Source organism: Misgurnus anguillicaudatus, chromosome 6, assembly GCF_027580225.2.
Source record: "Misgurnus anguillicaudatus chromosome 6, ASM2758022v2, whole genome shotgun sequence".
NCBI lineage: Eukaryota > Metazoa > Chordata > Actinopteri > Cypriniformes > Cobitidae > Misgurnus > Misgurnus anguillicaudatus.
In genome coordinates this window covers 10506742-10529277 of record NC_073342.2, presented here as the reverse complement: position 1 = coordinate 10529277, position 22536 = coordinate 10506742, and the positions used below count along the sequence as shown (strand labels likewise).

The 22536-nt window shown below is 37.1% G+C and overlaps 1 protein-coding gene across 3 annotated transcripts in view; it reads right to left on the bottom strand.

The window, feature by feature from the left end:
- Nucleotides 1-22536, bottom strand: part of lingo1a (leucine rich repeat and Ig domain containing 1a) — a 142698-nt gene that overhangs the window by 45671 nt on the left and 74491 nt on the right. Inside the window, exon 1 of one of the 3 annotated variants that reach the window (XM_055192222.2) lies at nt 3021-3383. The exons of the other annotated variants lie outside the window; for them this stretch is intronic. The gene's annotated coding sequence lies outside the window, so the exon portion shown is untranslated. Of the gene's footprint in view, nt 1-3020; nt 3384-22536 lie in introns of those variants that run through there. 3 annotated transcript variants of the gene reach the window in all.

Here is a 22536-nt window from a genome sequence, read left to right as displayed (position 1 = left end):
GGCAGCAACATGCACAACTTGAGTTAAATATCAGATATTGTGACTGCTACTGAACAGATCGGCACCTTCATACAACAAGGATCAGACCCGAATCAGATTATTAGCACAAAGGTGCAACCAATGTGATTTATTTTCAAGACATTAAGATTTTATCTTTAACGCAAATAATTCTAGTGTGAAAAAAGCTGGAGATTTTAAATAATAACACTAGCATACAAAAGCTCACTGTAAAAAAATGATTCGTTGGCTCAACTCAAAAAGTAAGTTACCTGGTTGCCTTAAACATTTTTAGTTAAAGGAAAACACCACAGTTTTTCAATATTTTACTATGTTCTTACCTAAACTTAAACAAATTAATACATACCTATATTTTTTCAATGCATGCACGCAATCTTTGTACAGCGTGTCATGAATGTGTTAGCATTTTGCCTAGCCCCATTCATTAGGATCCAAACAGGGATGAATTTATAAGCCACCAAACACTTCCATGTTTTCCCTATTTAAAGACTTACATGAGTAGTTACACGAGTAAATATGGTGGCACAAAATAAAACGTGGCACTCAGTTTGCAGCACTTCGCAGTAATATTGACGAAATTTGAGCGAGAGGGGGAGTAGTCAGGAGTGATGATGTTACTGCGTGCCGAGGTCGAAGTGCTGCAATGTAAGTGCTCTCCGCCATACAAGACAAGCGCCGGTTTTTAACGCGGAAGAAAAAGCGCTAGCAGCTGGCTTTTTTGAAAAATGCTGAGCTTCCGTTCAATTGAAAACATGCGCCGACCGCGGGCGTAAAAGCTTTGGTGTGCACGCCCCCTAACACCCCATTCAAACAGCCAGCGACCAGCAGTAGCAGAGCGACGCGATCTCATTCATTTCAATGGAAACCGGACGACTTCCGGCGGCACGAGCAAAAGTGACCATTGGCGACCGTATGGGCATGTCCAGTGACACGAGAAAGTTAAGAAAAGTTTAACTTTATGCAAATGTCGAGCAAATTTCGTGAGTGACTACCAATGAGAACGAACCAGTGGAGTTCACGTCATCCTTCTCTTGTCACTTACTGACGTGGATGGTACTCATTTGTTTATGACAAGCAGATTTAGAAACGCCTCATTGAAAGAGATGGGCGACACACAGCGGGGGTAAGGAATGAATGGGGCTAGGCTAAATGCTAACACATTCACGTTGCGTTGTACAAAGATTAAGTGCACGCAATGAAAAAAGATAGGTATGTATTAATTCATCTAAGTTAAAGTAAGAACATAGTACATTTTAAGGCAACCAGGTATCAATCAGGTTTTTAAGTTGAGCCAACAAAACTTTTCTACAGTGCTGTCACCGGGGTCAGTATTGTACCTAAATTGGTGGTTTTCCGGACAAGGCTTAAGCTAGTCCTACCCAGTCTCCTGAGGTTGCGTATAAATAGCACGAAGTGTAAAACTCGTGCAATACATACGCCAAATTCCACTTTGGCGTGCATATGATACGCAAAGTCCTTCCCATTCACTTAAACGGGGCATCTTTTTTTGTTGTTTTATTTATTGGTTTCTCAATTTCTTTGTTTTTTAAACCATTTTCGCTTGGGTTTAGGGTTAGATTTTAGATTTGCTTAATGAGGTTATTTAATATACAGGTTTCTCAATGTTTTTGTCCATATTTAAGCCATGGTCGCTTGGAGTTGGGGTTAGAGTTGGGGTTTGGGTTGGGATGTCATTTTTATATAACAAAAAGTTGTTCTAACCCTAACCCCAAGCGAAAATGGTAAAAAATTGCAAAAAAATTGAGAAACCAATAAATAAAACGACAAAAAAGAGGCCCCGTTTAAGTGAATGGGAAGGACTTTGCGTATCATATGCACGCCAAAGTGGAATTTGGCGTATGTATTGCACGAGTTTTACACTTCGTGCTATTTATACATATTTTCAGGAGACTGGGCTAGCTAGTCCCAGACTAAAATGCTTATTTGAGATGTCTTAACTTAAAACTTTTTTCAAGATTCACACCAGTAATGTTTTTTATAAATTATGTTTGTAAAATGTCTTAATATAACTAAGGCCTAGTCCTGGCTTAATCTAAACCCTGTCTGGGAAACCGCCCCAAACAGTTTATATTAGTACTTCAACGACACATATTTGTACCTCACATCTGACCTAAATAGTGTATACTTTATAAGGACCTTTTTAAACGGTACCGTCCCAGTGACAGCTGTTGTACCTTTTATTTCTTGAAAGTGTAAATACAGTCGATGCATGAGGGTAAGCACAATGCCATGAAGTGTGCTTTTAATAAATGCCCAAGTGGGTGTAAGAAACGACTAATGCACTCTTCCCAGCATTGACTCTCACGATGGTTGTACACAAGTGCCCAAATTGATAACTCACATTAAGGAACTGATTCGTGGACCTGCATTTCTGAAGGTAGAACTCTGAGAGATTATAAAGAAGAACCTTAACAGAATATCAGACATGATCGCGTACCCCAAACCAGCTTGATCCAAATTTCCCAGATGGATTTAATATTCAGTGCACAGACACACAACTGCACTCGACAGACTAGATCCTAAATCCTGAATCGGATCAATTCAGAAGTACTAAAGAGCCCATAATGAAAATTAAAGACTCTGATGTCCACCTTTACTGATAACATCCTTTACCAACAGATCAAAATCCTTTCTAGCACACATCTTTTCAAGAATACTAAAAGTATCAACTAATTGTCTTTCTTCAATCACTATACGACAAATCCTTAGACCTAAAGGAGGCTTGGCAGACAACAGACTGACCCAAATGCGGGGTGTTGGACTGTCTCGGATTCTGACAGCAGATGAGCACTGAAAAAACATCTCGGATAAACACATAACAGTGTAGATACATAAACCTAATGGACACTAATTATGCATTTATGTATTTTTAGGTCACAGACATTAAACACACACCAGTCACATAGAAGTACCTGTAAAGTCATTCAAGTCTGATGCCTATAATTTCAACACAGATGCACACACAGCATGATTGAACTTACAGCATTATTTTCTGTATCCTTGCAATACCGCGTTATATCTCATAAAACGCGACGATCCGTCCCGACACCGCTGAATTCATTGCAGGTTCAATGACTTTGCTTATAATAAACCCTTTATATGATGATAGACGATCCTTCGTATGCTTCGGTATGTCTATGTAAAGTCCTCATACGATAACACACATCATCATCTTCATCATTATCTCCCAATTGAGTCGCACAGATATTGTCCGTCGGTCTGTCTGTCCCGTTAAAAGCACAGCGGTGGTTTGCTTTTCCTCGCGTCTGCAGTCTGGACTCACCCAGCGCCGAATGAGAGCGTCGGGCGCGCACACCGGCGCGAGCGCGCGCCTTCATCCCGTCTCTATGAACGCATACGATGATCGTATTTCCAAAATGTTCATTATAATAAATGAAACATCTGACTGTATAAATTGGATTTATTGTACACTATTCGCACCGTTATTATTTGATCACCACGGCTGACAACTTATTTTAGTTTTTACTGCTTTTCGTGTCAGAGATAGATAGATAGATAGATAGATAGATAGATAGATAGATAGATAGATAGATAGATAGATAGATAGATAGATAGATAGATAGATAGATAGAAAATGCAATGTTTTAGTTCTTCGTTGCAAACTTCACCATGCTACATCATTCCCCAAAACAGTTTTAGATACCATTGTAAAATATAACTTACCATAAATATTTTGTCATGGTGTTTATTTTTAAATACTTTACAGTATATATCCTTTTAGCCGACAAACGAATAAGGAAAAGAGGACGCAGATAGGCTAATTTAGGATACAAAATCACCCTGGTATATACAGCTGTTGACTGCAGTACCGCACGCGAAGTCCTGGGGTCGCTGTTGGTCTCATTCAGATTTATTTTGAGTTCCAAAACAATTTTCCGTGCACTTTTAGCATCTGCTTGAAGAAGCTGTTTGAACACACTATAGCTGTGAGCGGCATAAACAAACTGCCATTGACATAACAGCTGTCTGTTTAAATTCATAGAGGTCAGCGCACATCACGCGCGCCCGTAACTGCATTCGGGACTTTCAGCTTCTCTCTCCGCGTGATAAATCAGATTAAGGCTGCGTACAGGAGATTGTCCAGACAGACGCATGACTAGATCAATGGCCTAACCGACCGGCCTGCATTAACAGATGAGTTATGAGAGATTTTTGCAGACGCCACGACTATGCAGAGAATAAAGCTGAAGGATTGGGCGTAACACCTGTGCAGTAACCCACTTCTTGATCGGATGCCATGGGGTATATATCTCTAAATTCTGAATATCAATTAATAATATTAATTTCATAATGATCCTTACGTTGAGAAATCAAACAGAAGAGAAAGAGATTGCAGTTTTATGTTGGGGAACAAGACTGCAGATCTTTGTGTAGGCTATTCGGCAAAATAAAGCATTAGCATAAACAATTATTCCATATATGCAAGGTTTCATAAAATTGACACACGGCAACTAAAAGGAAATGATTTTATTTAAAATTCTTATCCTTACGGCAAGGAATGTAGAACAAAAACAATTTAACAAACAACAAAGACACAATGGCACTGTAATATTGATGTAATGAGGTCACAGTTGTTTGTTTCTAGAGTAATTTACGATGGCTTTGAATGTTGCTTAACCAATCAAAATCAAGGACTGGAACCAGCAGTCCCTTTTATTCTAGATACTATAAAGAAATGTAGTCAGAAATCTTATAAGATTTATTCTTAATATTAGAAAGAAACAGCTTGGTAATGGGGTAAAACAAATCCTAATATCTGCAATTTAATGTACTGTTACTGTGGTCATTCCCTCAGGTACATTGCTTTCAAAATTGGCAGGTATTCTCATTACTTCCACTTTAGAAACTTGATATACATGAAAAGCCTAATGATTTTTGACAGATATGGACATCTCTGGACTATACACTCAACTAAAGGATTATTAGGAACACTGGTTCAATTTAAGTATGCGGCAGTCCTGTGGGCGAAAATGCCTTGTTGATGCAAAAATGCCTTGTTGATGCTAGAGGAGAACTGATTCAAGATGATAAAAGAGCAACTTTAACTGAAATAACCACTCGTTACAACCGAGGTATGCAGCAAAGCATTTGTGAAGCCACAACACGCACAACCTTGAGGCGGATGGGCTACAACAGCAGAAGACCCCACCGGGTACCACTCATCTCCACCACAAATAGGAAAAAGAGGCTACAATTTGCACAAACTCACCAAATTTGGAAAAATGTTGTCTGGTCTGATGAGTCTTGATTTCTGTTGAGACATTCAGATGGTCAGAATTTGGCGTAAACAATGAGAACATGGATCCATCATGCCTTGTTACCACTGTGCAGGCTGCTGGTGGTGGTGTAATGGTGTGGGGGATGTTTTCTTGGCACACTTTAGGCCCCTTAGTGCCAATTGGGCATCGTTTAAATGCCACGGCCTATCTGAGCATTGTTTTGACCATGTCCATCCCTTTATGACCACCATGTACCCATCCTCTGATGGCTACTTCCAGCAGGATAATGCACCATGTCACAAAGCTCGAATCATTTCAAATTGGTTTCTTGAACATGACAATGAGTTCACTGTACTAAAATGGCCCCCACAGTCACCAGATCTCAACCCAATAGAGCATCTTTGGGATGTGGTGAAACGAGAGCTTCGTGCTCTGGATGTGTATCCCACAAATCTCCATTAACTGCAAGATGCTATCCTATCAATATGGGCCAACATTTCTAAAGAATGCTTTTAGCACCTTGTTGAATCAATGCCACGTAAAATTAAGGCAGTTCTGAAGGCGTAAGGGGGTCAAACACAGTATTAGTATGGTGTTCCTAATAATCCTTTAGTTGAGTGTATGTTGAAAATGTTTAATACTCAGTGGCGGGCAGTGACTTCTTTTTTCGAGGGCGCACGATGCGAAGTTCGTCACAACATGTATGTATTTCGTCATGTGTGTGGTTCGTAATTTTAAAATATGTGTTCGGCGCGTCGAGGGAACCTATGTGCATCACATGTCTTGACAAAATAAGTGCCTGCTGCACACGCATCTAAAGGGTTTATGATAAAAGAGATGCTCGCGTTTGACAGATACTCGCATAATCTCAGAGTTTACTGTTAAGGGAGTGTCTTGTGTGTATTTTGTGAACGTAAGCGTCTCTATTATCATAAAAGGGGTTTGAAACATGTGCAGCAGGCACTTATTTTGGTGAAATATTATTACACATGGTTCACATGACGCAAAAAACACATATTTTGAAAACATACATGACACTATTTTGAATTTTCGCCCCTTGGAAGAGCACTCACGAGCCACCATTGCTCTTGTTTTAATGTTTGAATTTCGCATCACTATGAAGAACGGACGCCTTGATTTTCAAAAAAATGTGCTGTTTTGTAAAGCTCCAATACAGCTGCTGTCGAGAAATTCATGTATTTATTTGCCAACCTTGATAAGATATTGTTTAGTCACAAAATATCATTTTTATTCGCTATGGTGCTCGATTCTCTTCTGGACCCTGTATGTGCATATTAGTTTTTCAGTCTGACTATTTGTGATTCAGGGAAAATGACACAGACAGAACCGGAGCCCACAGCGGGGAGAAACAAACATCAGAATGCCATCATCCGAATCCAATGATTTATTTCACAGTTAACGCCGGAGCAGCATGACAAATCTGAATAGTTTGTAAGGCACAGAACGTCGCGATGAGGGCAGAAACACATTAGGCCTAATCTGACGTTTGAGCGACACTTGATATGATCTACAACGCTACCGTGACACAAACTCTGTCTGCGCAAAGAAACACTTTCAGTTTCAGAACATACATCTATTTTTCCCTCTCCGTATCTGTCTCTTCTCTTTCCATGGCTATAAAGGTCAAAAATACATGAAGTCAATACCAAACAGTAAAGAACTAACAAATAGTCTTAAAGGGATAGTTCACCCAAAAATGAACATTCTGTCATCATAAGATATTTTAAGTCCCTGTTTACATTAGAGCATTTGTGTTTTAAAACTGCATTTTAAAATGAAAACAATCCTCGTTTATACTGGCATTTAAAAAAAAATCTTCATCTACACTATACACGACCATAAACGCATGAAACATGACCAATCACGTATTGTAACTGGGCATGCGCATAAAAGTGTAAAATAACTTATTACTCTAATAATAGCTTACCTTTGCGCATTTATGCAGCCTAGGGGTGTGGGATATTGACAAAAATGTATACCTGGATCCTTTGCCGGCAACTACAACAGACACTTTTTTTGAACCAATAAAAATGTGTTCAGGAAAGTATTATATTGTTCTAGCTCCCCCCACAACATATTAATATGATTAATGGGTTATTGTTGATGTTATAAACCAAACAGAAAGGTGTTTATGATTTAAAAAGGAAGCGTTCAAGTGAACAGTACTAAACAGTAGCGAAGGGTAACTTGAAGCAAAATAAATTTCAGCAAATGCTTATTGCTTTAATGTAGGAAGTTCCTCTTCAGCCATTTCACGCTGTTATATTTATAATAGACTAGTTCAGTGGTTTTCAAACTGGGGGCCGCGAGATGGTGCCAGGGGGGGCCCAGTTTTGTGACATTTTATGAAATACATTAATTTATCATGAATTCTGTGTGGTTAAACCTAAAAAAATAAGGCTACTAACCAAAAGCACTACTTTTTTGTATAATTTAATATGTTTTTTTATTAAAATTTATAAAAATTGTCACAAATTTTCTTTAGGGGGCCACGAAGGAATGCCCCGTACACAAGGGGGGCCGCACGCTGAAAAAGTTTGGGAACCACTGGCCTAGTTCATTGTTCGCAGTTCATATTTATGATCTTATAGTCCATTTGAAAATTTTCGCACGAACTGACTGTATTCTTCAAAAAAACACCAAATAACTTAACTTCCCCTACCTTTTGCTGTTCAATGTGCGATCAATTAATTAAACATTAATATGACGTTAATTTTTAAAAGTATGCGAGGTCCGTGCACGTCCTCCCCTAGCAACACAGAAATAGCAACAAGCGCAATCCGCTAAACGAGCATTAAATATTAATATGACGTTGATTGTATTGTTTTTATTAATTTATATTCACAAAACCTATCAACAAAACATTGATTAAAATTAAGAGACAAATTATATGAAACGAAATTCATTTTAAAGTAGCAAACAAAACTTATATTAAACTCGAAAATAATGTCTGACCCATTACAATTCGCCATTCATATTGGCCTTTACAACGCCCTATATGGCGTTTAAAATTACAGTCTATCTTTCGTAATAAGCTAACTAAATTCAAACAAAACATAAACAACATTACAACAAAATTCAAACCCAACAATACTCAAACATAAATATAAAACAGACATTATAAGGACACATGTTAAAACAATCTGATATAGCGTTTATAATAGCTGGTTGGTAGATGTTTACTATTTTTGGCAAAACCTCCATTGCAAACCTCCATTTACCTGAATAAAAATAATTTTAACTTTAAAAATGATGCGCTGTGACGTTTATATCAGCTGTTCGTTTACAGAAGACTCCGTCTACGTTCATTTACACTGTCTGAGTTCTCAAACTTAAACAGGGTCTTCAGCGTTTACGAACGATTCCGTTTATGAGGGTCGAAAACGGTGGTGTAGTGTAAATGAAAGGGATAAACGCATTAATGTAAACATAGCCTAAGGGATGTTTGTAACCAAAACGATCATGAGTCCCATTCACTAACATAGTATTCTTTTCTCCTACTATGGATGTGAATGGGGCTTATGATCGTTTCCTCAAAATGTCTTCCTTTGTGTCCATTAAAACAAAGAAATTTATACAGGTTTGTAACAACATGAGAGTGAGTAAATGATGACAGAATGGTCATTTTTGGGTGAACTATCCCTTTAACATTTCTTATTTTGGCTTACACCTACCAGCATAATGTCAGCTACATCTGGCCAGGATTTGGCAACTTATACAGAAAGAGACCATCTGACGGACATGAAAAGAAACCAAATAAATATTTTCTATGTGTTATAAGGGTGGATTTATGTAAAATATGCAAAACTTTAATAATAGATGGGTGCGTGTTAAATATGTGAAAGTGAAATACATCCTTACAAATAAAGGTGGACATGAAAGAACCACTTTTGGTTGTATGGTTCAGTGTGTAATAAACCTGGGTGGAAAAAGCTAATTGTGCAATAAGGGTGGATTTATGTAAAATATGCAAAACTGTAATAATAGACCGGTGCGTAAAAAAGTTAATTCATATAATGTATTCAGACTTATCGGTTTTATGAGGAGAGAAAAACGGCTTGGCTCACTTTAGCTGGGCTCACACACAATACACTATGTGCTGATATTTCTCTGTTTTTTTAATGATGGCATTTCCCTGCCCGAGGCTGCAGTGCAGATACAGCAATAGCTACTTTAAAAGCACAGCACTCATCTACTCTAGAACAACAACAAAATCTCATTCTCTTGTTCTCCTTTACGTCCTATATTCTCTTACCATGTTGGAAACAATCATATCTGTTTACAGTACGCACATGTTAGGATTACATGTTTCTAATTTTATTATCACAGATTCATTGTTTGGAATAAAGGTGAAATTTAAGAACAGAATAAAAAAAACATAAAGCCGTTTTTGAAGTAACCACCTGTTTTTTTATGGCTTTGAATCAATCGCATTTCAGAAAACATCAATAAAGACATTTTGTTCAAAAACCTCAAATCCTTTCACGCCAAGGCTTGTGTGATTAGATCTGAAAAGATTTTCACTTATACAACAGCACAACTTATTCTCAAAAGCCTTCAATTTCGGAATATACATTCATTTTTTTTCCAGAACCAGAAAGGTCAAAAACACATAAACTCAACAAAAAACGGTAAAGAAATGATTGCTTCCACTAGCAAAATAGTCTTAACTGACATGATGTAAATACTAATTTGACTGACATTCCCAGCTTATTTTGGCTCAGTCTCACATAGCCAGACTTTTGTCTACCAGCATAAAGTCTGGTCCACTTGGCAGCTAATTCTGGCCGAAAAATTGCCCACTTTTACAGGAAGGGACCATCTGACATGTAAAGCAACCAAATAAATATTTTTTTTATGTGCTATAAGAGGGGATTTAGGTAAAATATGTGAAACTATAATGTAAATAAAGGTGCTACATTTTTGCAGATCTCACGGAAAGTCGTATTATAGACCGTTTCATCGGGCGCACGTGCGGTGATGCGATAAGCGTCCGAACTCTACTTCCTGTTTCTGTTTGTTTAATGGTCTGACTAGTTGAACTCTTACACAAATACCTCGTCGAAAATAGCAAATGTTTTGTGTTCCTATGTAATCTATGTGTTGTTTATGTTGCTTGTTATATAAATAAACTACACTGTAAAAAAATTGCTGTACTTATGCAGCTGGTTGCCAGTAACTTACTGTAGAAGATAAAGACTGAAAATGTTTCATGTTCATTTAACTTTGAACAAACTCTTGCCAATAAATAACATAAATGTCTACAGTAAGTTACTGGCAGCTAGTTGCCAGTAATACCCAGTAATACTGTAATTTCTACAGAATTTTTTTACAGTGTACTTTAAAAGGATTTTTTGTTATTTATTCTTCGCAGAGTTTACCGGAAGTTACGTCATGACCACGAAAGTCGCGTGTTTATGTTGTTACTGCTGAAACCGTCTATAGTCATGAAAAATTTTATTATTTATTCTATCCATGGCACGAAATAAATTTTTTTGTGCCTTGAGAACGAATGTCTTTTCGCACAATTTTTTTTCATGTCATTTTATGTATCGTTTTCTAATAGTTTTTTTCCTATTTACTTACCATTGTCGCTTGGGGTTGAGGTTAGATTCACTTTCTGTTACATTTTTAGACATCCTAACCCAAACCGCAAATCTAACCCCAACTCCAAGCGAAATTATTTAAAAATAGAAAAAAATGAGAAAACAATATATAAAATGACACGAAAAAGAAAGTTGTGCCACGACCATGAAAAACTGTTTATAGAAATTCGTGTGAGTGACACGAAAAAGACATTCAAGGCACGTAAAAAAGCTGAATTTCGTGCCATGGACACAAATAAATTAATCACGTTTTTGTGACTATAACACAACTTTTCGTGAGATCATGTTGCATTTTTGACTTCATGGTTAGTGGTTTTCAAACTGGGGGCCGTGAGATGGCGCCAGGGGGGCCCCATTTTTATGACATTTTATGAAATACATTAATTTATCATGAATTCTGTGTAATTAAACCTAAAAAAATAAGGCTACTTACGAAAAGCACTACTTTTTTGTATACTTTAATGTTTTTTTTATTAAAATGTTGAGTATTAGAACAGTTTTTTGTCACAAATTTTCTTTGGGGGGCCGCGAAGGAATGCACCGTACACAAGGGGGCCGCACGCTGAAAAAGTTTGGGAACCACTGCCATAAAGAACCTTTAAAGACACCCTATTATGTTGCTAAAAACAACGTTATTTTGTGTATTTGTTGAAATGCAATGTGTTCACGTGGTTTATGGTTAAAAAAACCCTTTATTTTCCACATACCGTTCATTATTTTTGCTTTTAGGTCAGCTCCCAATGCAATACTGACAGGAGTTAACAGTCTTTACTGCCTTATCAATTCAGAAAATGCAGATGACCAAGCTGATCGATCAACTTTACCAGTGTGGCTTGAGCAGAATGTAACAGATTAGTAAGGTAAGGATACTAAAACATAAAACCATGTCTGCATTTGTGATTGTAGAAACGACAAACAACAAGCGCTACTGTACGCTGCTCAAAACGTATGTTTGGTTCAAATAGTTACTAGTAAATTCTGAAAACAAAGACTACTTACAGGCTGTGGGTCTGAGAAAATAGATTTCAGTTGGAGACGATAACTCGGGTCATTGTGTATACTTTGGGATTTGTACCTTTGCTTATTACTACCTTGTACTAATACACACACCAAAGAAAATGTAAAATCATGAATCGGATAATAGGTCCTCTTTAACATCCACAAGAACACGAACCTTTTACTGTGGTCAGTATAAGCGATTACATCATCATTACCTACTAGATGTTCACCTACATACAGTACTGTGCAAAAGCCTTAATGCCGAAGTATGATCCATTTTTTTCCGTACGCGAGGGTCTAATTTTCATCATCAGAAGAGTACGCATGTACTGTACGCGCACCGCTATATTAAAAAAAAATGCATACATTGTATAGGTGCATGCGCATACAGAAGTATGTAGTATATAGGTCACATTGCAAATTGTCACAATGCCCATGCGTCAAACGTCAGCGCACGTGTGAGAGTCAAATGAACTATGGTTTGCAAGGCTGTGTGTTCGACTCACGCATCTATATCTATCTATCTTTCACCCCGATGATTATATAAAGAGCAGATTTTGCATTTAAATCTTACAATGAAACCCAACAGAAAGGAAACCTCACAATAATAGGTCTCTACAGTACTTCAACCCCATTCAAATCTCTAAATAAAGAGACTGTACTGTACTAAAAATCCTCAGTAATAAAACTAAGGGTGTAGTTTCAGATTAATAAAAGCCATTACACCTCACAGTATTTATAAAATGATTTTATAGGAAAAAATAATATGGAAGTGAATAGGACTCATGATCGGTTTAGTTGCAAACATTCCTTAAAATATCTTTATTTCTGTTCATCATTACAAAAGAAATGTATGCGGGTTTGTTTGTAACAACATGAGAGTGAGTAAATGATGACAGACTTTTAATTTTGGGTAAACTATCCCTTTAAATCTTATTATACAACAGTTCTTTCTGGTTCTCAAATCTGATGGGTGTGTCCTTTAAAATGCAAATGAACTGATGAAATGCAAACACTGATCGCCATAATGGTGGTTTGTTGAAATTGAAACTCAATTGTGCTGTCAATTATTTTTTCTCTTTCTCTCTCTCTCTCTCTCTCTCTCTCTCTCTCTCGCTCTCTCTCTCTGCACTAAATGGCAGTGGTTGGATAGTGGTTTAAGGGGTAGTATTATTATAATAAGATCCCCTTCTGACATCACAAGGGGAGCCAAATTTCAATGACCTAATTTTCACGTGCTTGCAGAGAATGTTTTTAGATACTTTCCGTGTGTCTCAGTCTATGAATCTTAATCGGAAGTGATTATCCCTATGCCCTATTCCCTTCGAAAATCAGAGCTCTTGATTTAAACTTTCGAGGGAGTAGCGTCATAATGTCACATCCTGTGGTGATTAAAATACACTTGGCGAATAAAGCAATGAAAACAATGATTTTCTCTTTATCTGGGGTGTCTGTTTATGTGTGTCCCCTTCCTGAAGTGCCCTTAAAAGGACGCAGAAATGCCGTTTGTAACTCACCCAGTATATTTTGGCACTAGTAAGGTAAGGACACTGGCTTAAATTGGGACACTTGATGACTTTTTTACTTAAATATTGCTTAATTAAAATCTATAGTGCTAAAATCTTGCAGTATTGATATCTTACAACAGTGGTCCTCAAACTTTTTTGCCATGCGGCCCCCCTTGTGTACGGGGGCCCCCAATGGTGCCCTTCGTGGCCCCCCAAAGAAAACATTGTAAAACATAAAATTTGAATTAAACAAAACTGTTTATTAGTAGCCAAATTTTTCTGAGGTTTAATTACACAGAATTTATGAAACATTAATGTATTTTATTAAATGTCATAAAACTGGGGCCCTCTTGGCACAATCTCGGGGCCCCCAGTTTGAGAATCACTGTCTTACGGTACTAAAATACTAATATCTTACAGAACAAACTCTCAGAGTCCCACACTAGTATTAAATCGCTGTTGGATTCAGTGTTTCGAAGGAAAACTGATCTCGAAAGCATCTGTCTGGAAGCCAATAATCTATTTTTACCCTTCATCTCAATTACAACTTCGGTTTACAGAATTTCCCAGATGAACGCTCAAGTTGTGATCAATTATAAAGCGCTTAGTTTTTCAGCAAGTCAAATTCAAGGAAAATTGCAGAAACAAAATACTGTGTAAAGTGACGGTTGGGGATTTGGATGAAGATCAGCTTCCAAGTTCAAGTTTTTCTTCCTCTGCCTCCTAAATGTCTAAGGGTTGTAGAATAGACTTTAGGATAAATGGATAATTTTTGTGGCTCTTATGTGCCGTACTAAACTACAAAAACACCATAAAAATATCTCTCTGATGGATACAGTGTGTAGAAATGAGACAACTGCTGCTTCGTAAGAATGTATCATCACGATAAATAAACCTAACTGGTAAACGTAGTGTGAATACATTAGTTGAAGAACAACCTGTAGGTCAGAAGAGAAAACACAGCTCCTAGGATAACAAAATCGAAGGGATTGTGCGGCCATTTGATTGATCTCCTTTAGGTAGATCCCCCCATACCATCCCTATAGATAAACTCTAAAGACAATTTAATTAACAGGCAGGTGCCAGCAGGGGAGATAATCCTGCAGAGTTTGATGTAATTCAAAGATGATTAAAAAGCCATCGCAGCATCTCCCAAACGTAATGCCGGCCTCACTTTGACCACACAGAGGGTGCGAATCACAGATTTACCCACAGGCCCCTCCTGCGGCGCCTCTAATCAGCTGGGCTCATCTGGAAGAACTGGCTGAAATTTCCATGAGAAAGGTGTCGATGTTCCCTTGTGGCATGAGCAGGTATCTGGGAATTGTGTTCAGAGGTATTATGAGTCAAATTTCATCACATCAATGGACTTACTATTGACAGCAAACGTTCAGACTTTCTGCTTTGGTGCTACTTACACTCCATAGCAGCGACTATGATTCCTATACTCCGACTGCAATAGCTACATCACACAAATGTATTTTTAGGTTGGATATTTATAAAATAAATATTTGCTATATATTTCTGCTCTTAAATGCCTCTCTACATCCATGTTTCTTGGTTAATGTTTATAATGTTCAGAACTTTAATTAAATGGGATCTCGGTGTAGACGGAGCTGGCAGCAGAACATCGCGACATGGCATCATGACGCTACTTGTTAGGACAAAAACTGATTAACATAGAAACTGATTATCGCGTTTCGCTGCGTCACTTATCCTGTGCAATGTGCCACACAAAATTCAGATATAGGGGGGTAATTTCCGACCAGTGTTGTGAACTATAGCTATAGCTGCTATTCAATTCGGCCTCCCCGTTAGTTAGATTAAAGGAAAGCACTGTTCAAAAGTTTGGGTACACTTGACTAAAATGTTAACTATGATTCATAGATCAAGAACAAATCAAGAACAAAAAATAAAAAAGAACAAAGTTGCACATTAAGTACGGTCTAAAATTAGTCTTTATTTTATGAATTAATTATAATTATTATTTTTTATAATAATTTTTAATTTTAATATATATATTCATTTTTATTTTTAAAGCTACAGAAGTGATTTTCTCTTATCTTGGGTTGTTTGATTAACATAAATGACAGACTTAAGTAGGTTAATTGAGGTTACTGTCTCTTTAAGACCAAATAAGCACAGACTGGTTTCTGCTTCTAATCTATACATACACTAAATAAGAAGATTTGACATAAACAAATGTTTTAATAAAAAAATAATACTGTGTTTGTATGTGCTCTGTCAAGAACAGAAAGATTTTTATGTTTGCTTGCTTTTTAAAACGCGTCTCTTCATGTATGCACTACTGAGTGCACTTAAACGCGCGCACCAGGGTCGTTGCTAGACATAAAGCTCTACTGGGGCACAGGCACCCCATTTTTTGCTGACTTTTTTGAATGACTGCTGTGTGCAAGAAGTGTGCAAAACTTCTATACAATGTCCTTTGCTAAACCCACTATTCTACAGTGCAACAGTTACGGCGAGAGTTTCGTTGCAAAACGAGATAAATCCATTTTTTAAACATTTTTGTCAAAACATGTTTATTATTATGTTATCATGTTATTATTTTGTTTTATGGTGATACTTAGCCGTATTTTTTAAGTTATGAAGGTTTAAATCAAAACAAACCAACTGCAGTTGAATTGAAATTAATTGGAATGCACAACCAAAAAACGAGATTTCAGAACAATTAAAAAAACGGTGGTTATCTCGTTTTTAAACAAAACTCTTCATATATACATATATAAGTGTAATCTTCATCATACCTAACATTATTAACATGTTTGGAGGCATAAAAAGCATAACATGTTTGGAAACAATGACACAGCAGAGAAATATTTTCTACATTATACAATGATAGCAATGATTAATAACTTATTTTTACAAGAATATTTTAAGAAACCAGTCATTTTATGACTGCTATACTAAATAATCTTACTGCTAACTGTTATGTAAGATTTTCATAAGGTAACTCACTCGCATGTTGTGCATGGATGAACGCAAAGATGTGCGCGGACATGGATACGTCCGTGCACGCGTCAATGCAACTGCTTCGTCGCTTTTACAAGCGTAAATTGGGTAACTACACTGCATATAGATCTGTTTTTGCCGCGTTTGTCTTGCGGTTTTATATCACTTGAATGTTAATATTTGCAAGCCTTTGAAACACGTGCAAATGGTAAACTTTTCCTATTTAAATTTGCGTATTAATTTGGGAATCACATGCGAGCCAAACCGTGGGTCGTGATCCTTACGGATCATCTGCAATAGCACTACTGAACGTTACAACGTCACCCATTCGCTACGTTCATTTTCGAAACTGGCAAGTTATACGGCTGGGTTTGATTTTGACTGGGCTAAGCCAATGTCAATCAACATTCCATCCAATCGGATTTTTGATATGCTGTCATGTTGAGTATCTACGTTCATCTATTGGGTGTAGCTGGCCATCCGAGAAACAAACTCGGGGGCCCTCTAGTGGCTCGGGGCTCCAAGCAGTTGCCTGCTTTGCCTGTTGACAAGGTGCGCTTCTGGGTTTACCGCTACACTTATAACCATTATCCCACGTAAATTCGATTTCATGACAATCAGGGGTGCGTTTCCCAAAAGCATCGTTAGTCGTAAGTTACGCCGTTACTGACGAAGGTCAAGGATTTGGTATTTTCTGAAACCATAGTTCAAATGAACAATCGCAAGCTGCATCACAAACTTGTGTGGTTTGAACGACAGCTCTTCACCTGTCGTTAGAAGCATAGTTCCTTGTTATTATAATATGTGGACTTACATTGATTAGGCTTTTGAACAAAATAAACAAAATAATACATTCTATATCCATCATTCTAAATATATAAAAAAGTTATTTTATGTCTTTAAGTTTGTAAGCAGAATTAAAGCGCTGCATTTGAAACTGCGCATGTGTGCGGTCCTACGAGCTTTAAGACCCTGGGGAATCCTTGGGAGGAGTGACGTAAGAGGGAACTTGCGCATGGATGAAATATCTTGGAAATAAACAACAGGTAACTAAATCACGATAACAAAATCAGACTTCCGATGCAATATATGTTATCTACAGCAATAATCTGACATTAAATCGATTTGCACAGATTAATTAATATTTCACCTCCCACGTGACATCATCAACTATGTTGCAACTATGTATGTACGAAATGTGCGACAAATTTACTATGCTTTCGGGAAACAGTCGTGACAAGGTAGTTAGTTTATCAAACTATGTATTGTACTATGGTGGTTCAGCAGCGAGTTACGTCGTTGTTCGGGAAACGCACCCCCTTTAACAGCTTTATACTGAATCGCTAGAAAGTTAGACACTTGGCCGTCGAAACATTATTTTCGGACTGGATGTGTTTGTCAAATGTTACCCATGCTGGCAAACTGTGTTGGAATAACCAAATTTTGAAAAAATATGTTTTTTATATTTTGACATTCTCTATTAAAAAAAAAAACTTCAAAACGACGTATGATTTGTTGAAATCTGACAACAAATAACAGCGCTACACCTGTTTGAAATTGACAGAGTCAAAGCCAAGGACCATAAGTAGGATTTTAAGTGTTGTATTAATCAAAATCAATGTTTTTATTCATAAATATGTCCTCGTTGGTGTCAAATGACCTCTGCCAATGATCTGACTTTTCTTTGTAAGCTTAGAATTTCTTCTCTTTATTTACATTGAACGGGTAAGTCCAAGGAGGCTTCCATGTCGTTTCGCCATACTGATAAACTACAAGAGCAGAGAGGGACAAAAAGCACTAGCCTACCAACACGTTTCCACAACGCGTTTTCATTCAGAACACGTGAACCAGCTGAAACGGACACGGAGATAAGTGAGTACATAACGGCTACCGTAGTTGCAACACGCATGCGGAAAAGCGAGGCGCTAGAGAGCACTATTCGTTTGAATGCAAAATACAATTTCACCACTAGATGGCGGTAAATCCTACTTATTGTCCCTCTAAGAAGAATCAAGTTAAAGATTTTTGAGGGTTCAGAAGCAAAATCACAGCATCTGTTCCTTAAAATGGTTAAATTAATAGATTTGGCCCAAACAAAGTCAAAAACAATATGATTGGAAAAATATATTTTCAACTCTTTCTTTTATTGTTTGATTGACATTGAGACAGACAGCTTTAACACATCAGATATTTTTTACCGACAGTTAACCAAACATTTACTTAAGAACAGATTATATCTGCGTGAATTCTTGTCAAAACAGATATTTTTAAAACTGTAATTCTGTGTAGATGTCTCGGGGTCAAATGCTTGCGGATCTGTCAGTCAGTGTGTTTTTATATCTCATCTCCCTTAATAACTCTTTTAACATCAAGCAAGTCTTACACTTTAATTCCTGTGTTTTAAAACCAAAATCAAAATGTCAGACGGGCATGTGGATGCACGCATCTTTGTATAACATTCAGCATTTAGGATGGTACACCTCTCAGAAAACTTACAAATAAAGATCATTTTAGATGTTAATGACTATTCAGAGCATTGGGATCGTTAAACGAGGGCTTAATGTATTTATTTTTTGAAAACCTCAATTTCGACCAAAATTGACATTTATACTTTCTTTTGCCTCTAGGTCAAAATTAGACAGTGCGCATTTTGACTTATTTTGAATGGGTCACAAATCCTTTCCATTAGTGAAATTTCGTTCGCATTTTAGCAACAGCCCTGACTTACACGCTGCTGCTTCCTTAAATTCATTCCACTTGGGTCATAAAGAGTCTATATAATTTAAACTTCATTTCGTGTTTTCATTACTTTTGCATGCTGCACTCCCACGACACAACAACAAGGTAAACAAAGCTTTTAGGCTATCAAGCATTTGTTTAATTGAAAGGCAACAGAATACAAGAAAACGGCATCTACTCCAGTAAATGTTTGGACCCACACACTTTTTTTTTTGCTTTCGACGGCAATGGTTAGACATATCATTTTCTGTAGGGAGCATTAGCACGATTGTGCAGCAGTAGCGTTCTAGACAACGCAGATTTGGGATTTCCCACCTTAACCCAGAAATAATGTCTGGAACGGTGCTCTTTTAGGGTGGATCCCAATTCAGGGGCTGCGGCCTTATTTGAAGCCCAATGACGTCTTGGGCTGCGACGAAGGCTGTCCCAATTTGAAGGCTTCTTTCACATGCAAGCCCTCCAAATGTGGCCTCTTATTCCCCTGAAACCCAAGATCCATAGATGTATCGTTCACAGCCTTGGCTACAGCACGCAGCTCCCCCCAGTAGACTAGACTGTCTCATTTCAGTTTGCTTCTAAGACTTTAGAAGGTGCAGCCTTCAAATAGCGAGCCTTGCCTTCTAAATCTGCGGCCTTGAAAGAATACAGACCCCGAATTAGGATGCACCCATAATGTTTCTAAACACTTTAAATGTTTTACATTTAGGCATTTAGTAGGCTTTTATTCAAAGTGACTTACAAAGATTCAAGACTTCAAGCGATTTGTCATAGGGAGGTAATAATACAAGAAGTATTATACAAGTTACAAGTTTTCACAACTTCAAAAACAATACCTGTTGAGAAAGAGAGTTAGTTAATTTTTTAAGATAGAAGATAGATGTTACTAACTATTTTTAATGTTACTTAAAGGATTAGTCCATTTTCTTAAAAAAATCAAGATAATTTACTCACCACCATGTCATTCAAAATGTCGATGTCTTTCTTTGTTCATTCGAGAAGAAATTATGTTTTTTGAGGAAAACATTCCAGGATTTTTCTCATTTTAATGAACTTTAATGGACCCCAACACATAACAGTTTTAATCTAGTGAAATGATTGTCATTTTTGCCTTTTAAACCACAACTTCTCGTCTATCTCCAGTCCTGTGACGCGCCAGCCCCACCTTGCGCAATACGTCATCACGTCAAGAGGTCACGGATGATGTATCGAAACTACGCCCCAGTGTTTACAAGTGTGGAGAGAGAGGACCGTTCCAACGTTGTTGTATGTGGAATGATACTAATTAATGTCTTTTGTGTCAGTTTACTGTTTAAAATGGTCTGCAAATGTGCGTTTCATATACTGTATGTAACACCTGACCTTTCCACGGCAGTACGCAATTACGTGAGGTCGCGCTGGCGCGTCACAGGACTAGAGATAAACGAAGAGTTGTGTTTTAAAAGTGCATATTTTTTCTTTTTCTTTTCAAAAACGACAATCGTTTCACTAGATAAGACCCTTATGCCTCGTTTGGAATCATTTAAAGTCTTTTGAAACTACGTTGAAGCTGCAATTTTAAACTACATTAAAACTGTTACGTGTAGGGGTCCATTAAAGTCCATTAAAATGAGAAAAATCCTGGAATGTTTTCCTCAAAAAACATAATTTCTTCTCGACTGAACAAAGAAAGACATCAACATTTTGGATGACATGGTGGTAAGTAAATTATCTGGATTTTTTTATTTAGAAAATGGATTAATCCTTTAATTCAGGTTTTGAGGTGGGAAATATCCAAAATCCGAGTTGTCGCGTGGGGCGTAAATCAGGCGTGTATTGCAAAAGTAAACAAAATAATATATTATAATATATTATATATAAATAATATATAAAACCCACATGAAAAAATACTGTGTATGCTATATTATTTACTATTTTACTAAAGTGTAAAATGTCCTTAAGTGAAGTGTTCAAAATTTTTCACTTTGCTTGGTTGTTTTAACCCATGGTTGGGTAAAATATAGTCATTTTCTAGGTTAATTTGCTAGGTTGTGTTTTTCCATATTTTACCCAACCATGGGTTGAAACAACTAAGCATTTGATAAAGACTGTAGTGTTTTTAAACCTTACTATAGTAAGTACAATAGTATACTATAATATTTTTTCATGTGGCTAACCCAAATAAAAGAGTGTGCTGTATAAATGTCATTCTGGTTGAACGAGAATAAATATAAAGTAGACTGAATGGACTTTTTCCTGAAAAAATAGACCATAGTTATCTAAGATGTCTATTTGAGTTTTATAAGAGCTAGTCTGCAATACATAAGAGATTTCAATATTAACTCAATAAAGTCTTTTTGCATTTAAACTTTCCAAGGCCAGAAGTCTAGACTGAGCGATCTGCATTCATTTTATAGCTCTTTATTACTGCATGTCAATAATTATCTGAGTATTTGTACTTCTACCAAATTTTTTGGAGAAATATCTGAGACAAAACTAAACATAAGTCCATTGAGTCACTTAAGTTTTTTTCTGTAAAGGAATCGGGATTAGCTCTTTGGTGTGTCTCTGGTTCACATTACACCCTCCAGATTCAAACATACGTGCCATAAACCCTTTCCATTCCTCTCACCATCGGCTAAAAATCTCCTTCCCAGCAGCTTCCTCATCGCCCGCCAAAATGTCTTCACATCCGATGAGAAAGACTGACCTTGACGAGTCCCTGCTCTTAAACGCAGATTACAGCAAATCTTTCTCCAACACACACGCTCCCAGAAATCCATTTTTACACTTCTGATGGTTTTAAATCTCACCAGAAGCCACCGAACAGAACGCTCAGATTACAGTCAAATTTACTGTGAGGGAGCAGCATACACATAATTTTTTGATCTCATTAAGCATGCATAGATTCATAAACATGAATATTCAAATGTTCATATGAATATATTCACAGTATTTACTCTTTTCTTCAATGGCACAAAGACATCCATGCACACATGCACGCACGCACACACACTAATCACATACAAACAGCGTTTATTTGCAGGAGTTTTTAACAATTACAATTAGAAACTTACAGCTATTTGAACAAAGATTCAAAGTGTTTCCCAGCATGCATCAGCACCGTGTTTGGCACTTTGTACGTGGTTGAAATTATGCTCTTTACAAAAGTTATTCATCTTATTTTGCTTTGATTTAGAGTCAATAAAAGCAGCTATTTTAATGAATCACAGGCACTGAACATCCAAAGGAACCATTAGCATGTGAATCAGTACATGCATTTTAACATACAAGACAAATTTTGGGGATTTTTGATCACTTAATGTGACGTGTTCACAGATTATAATTGCTTTTCAATTAATCTTAACCTCCGATAAAGCTCTGACAGCATTAGAAATTTGGTCTGCAGTCCTGCTGTGTGATGGCTCCTATGAC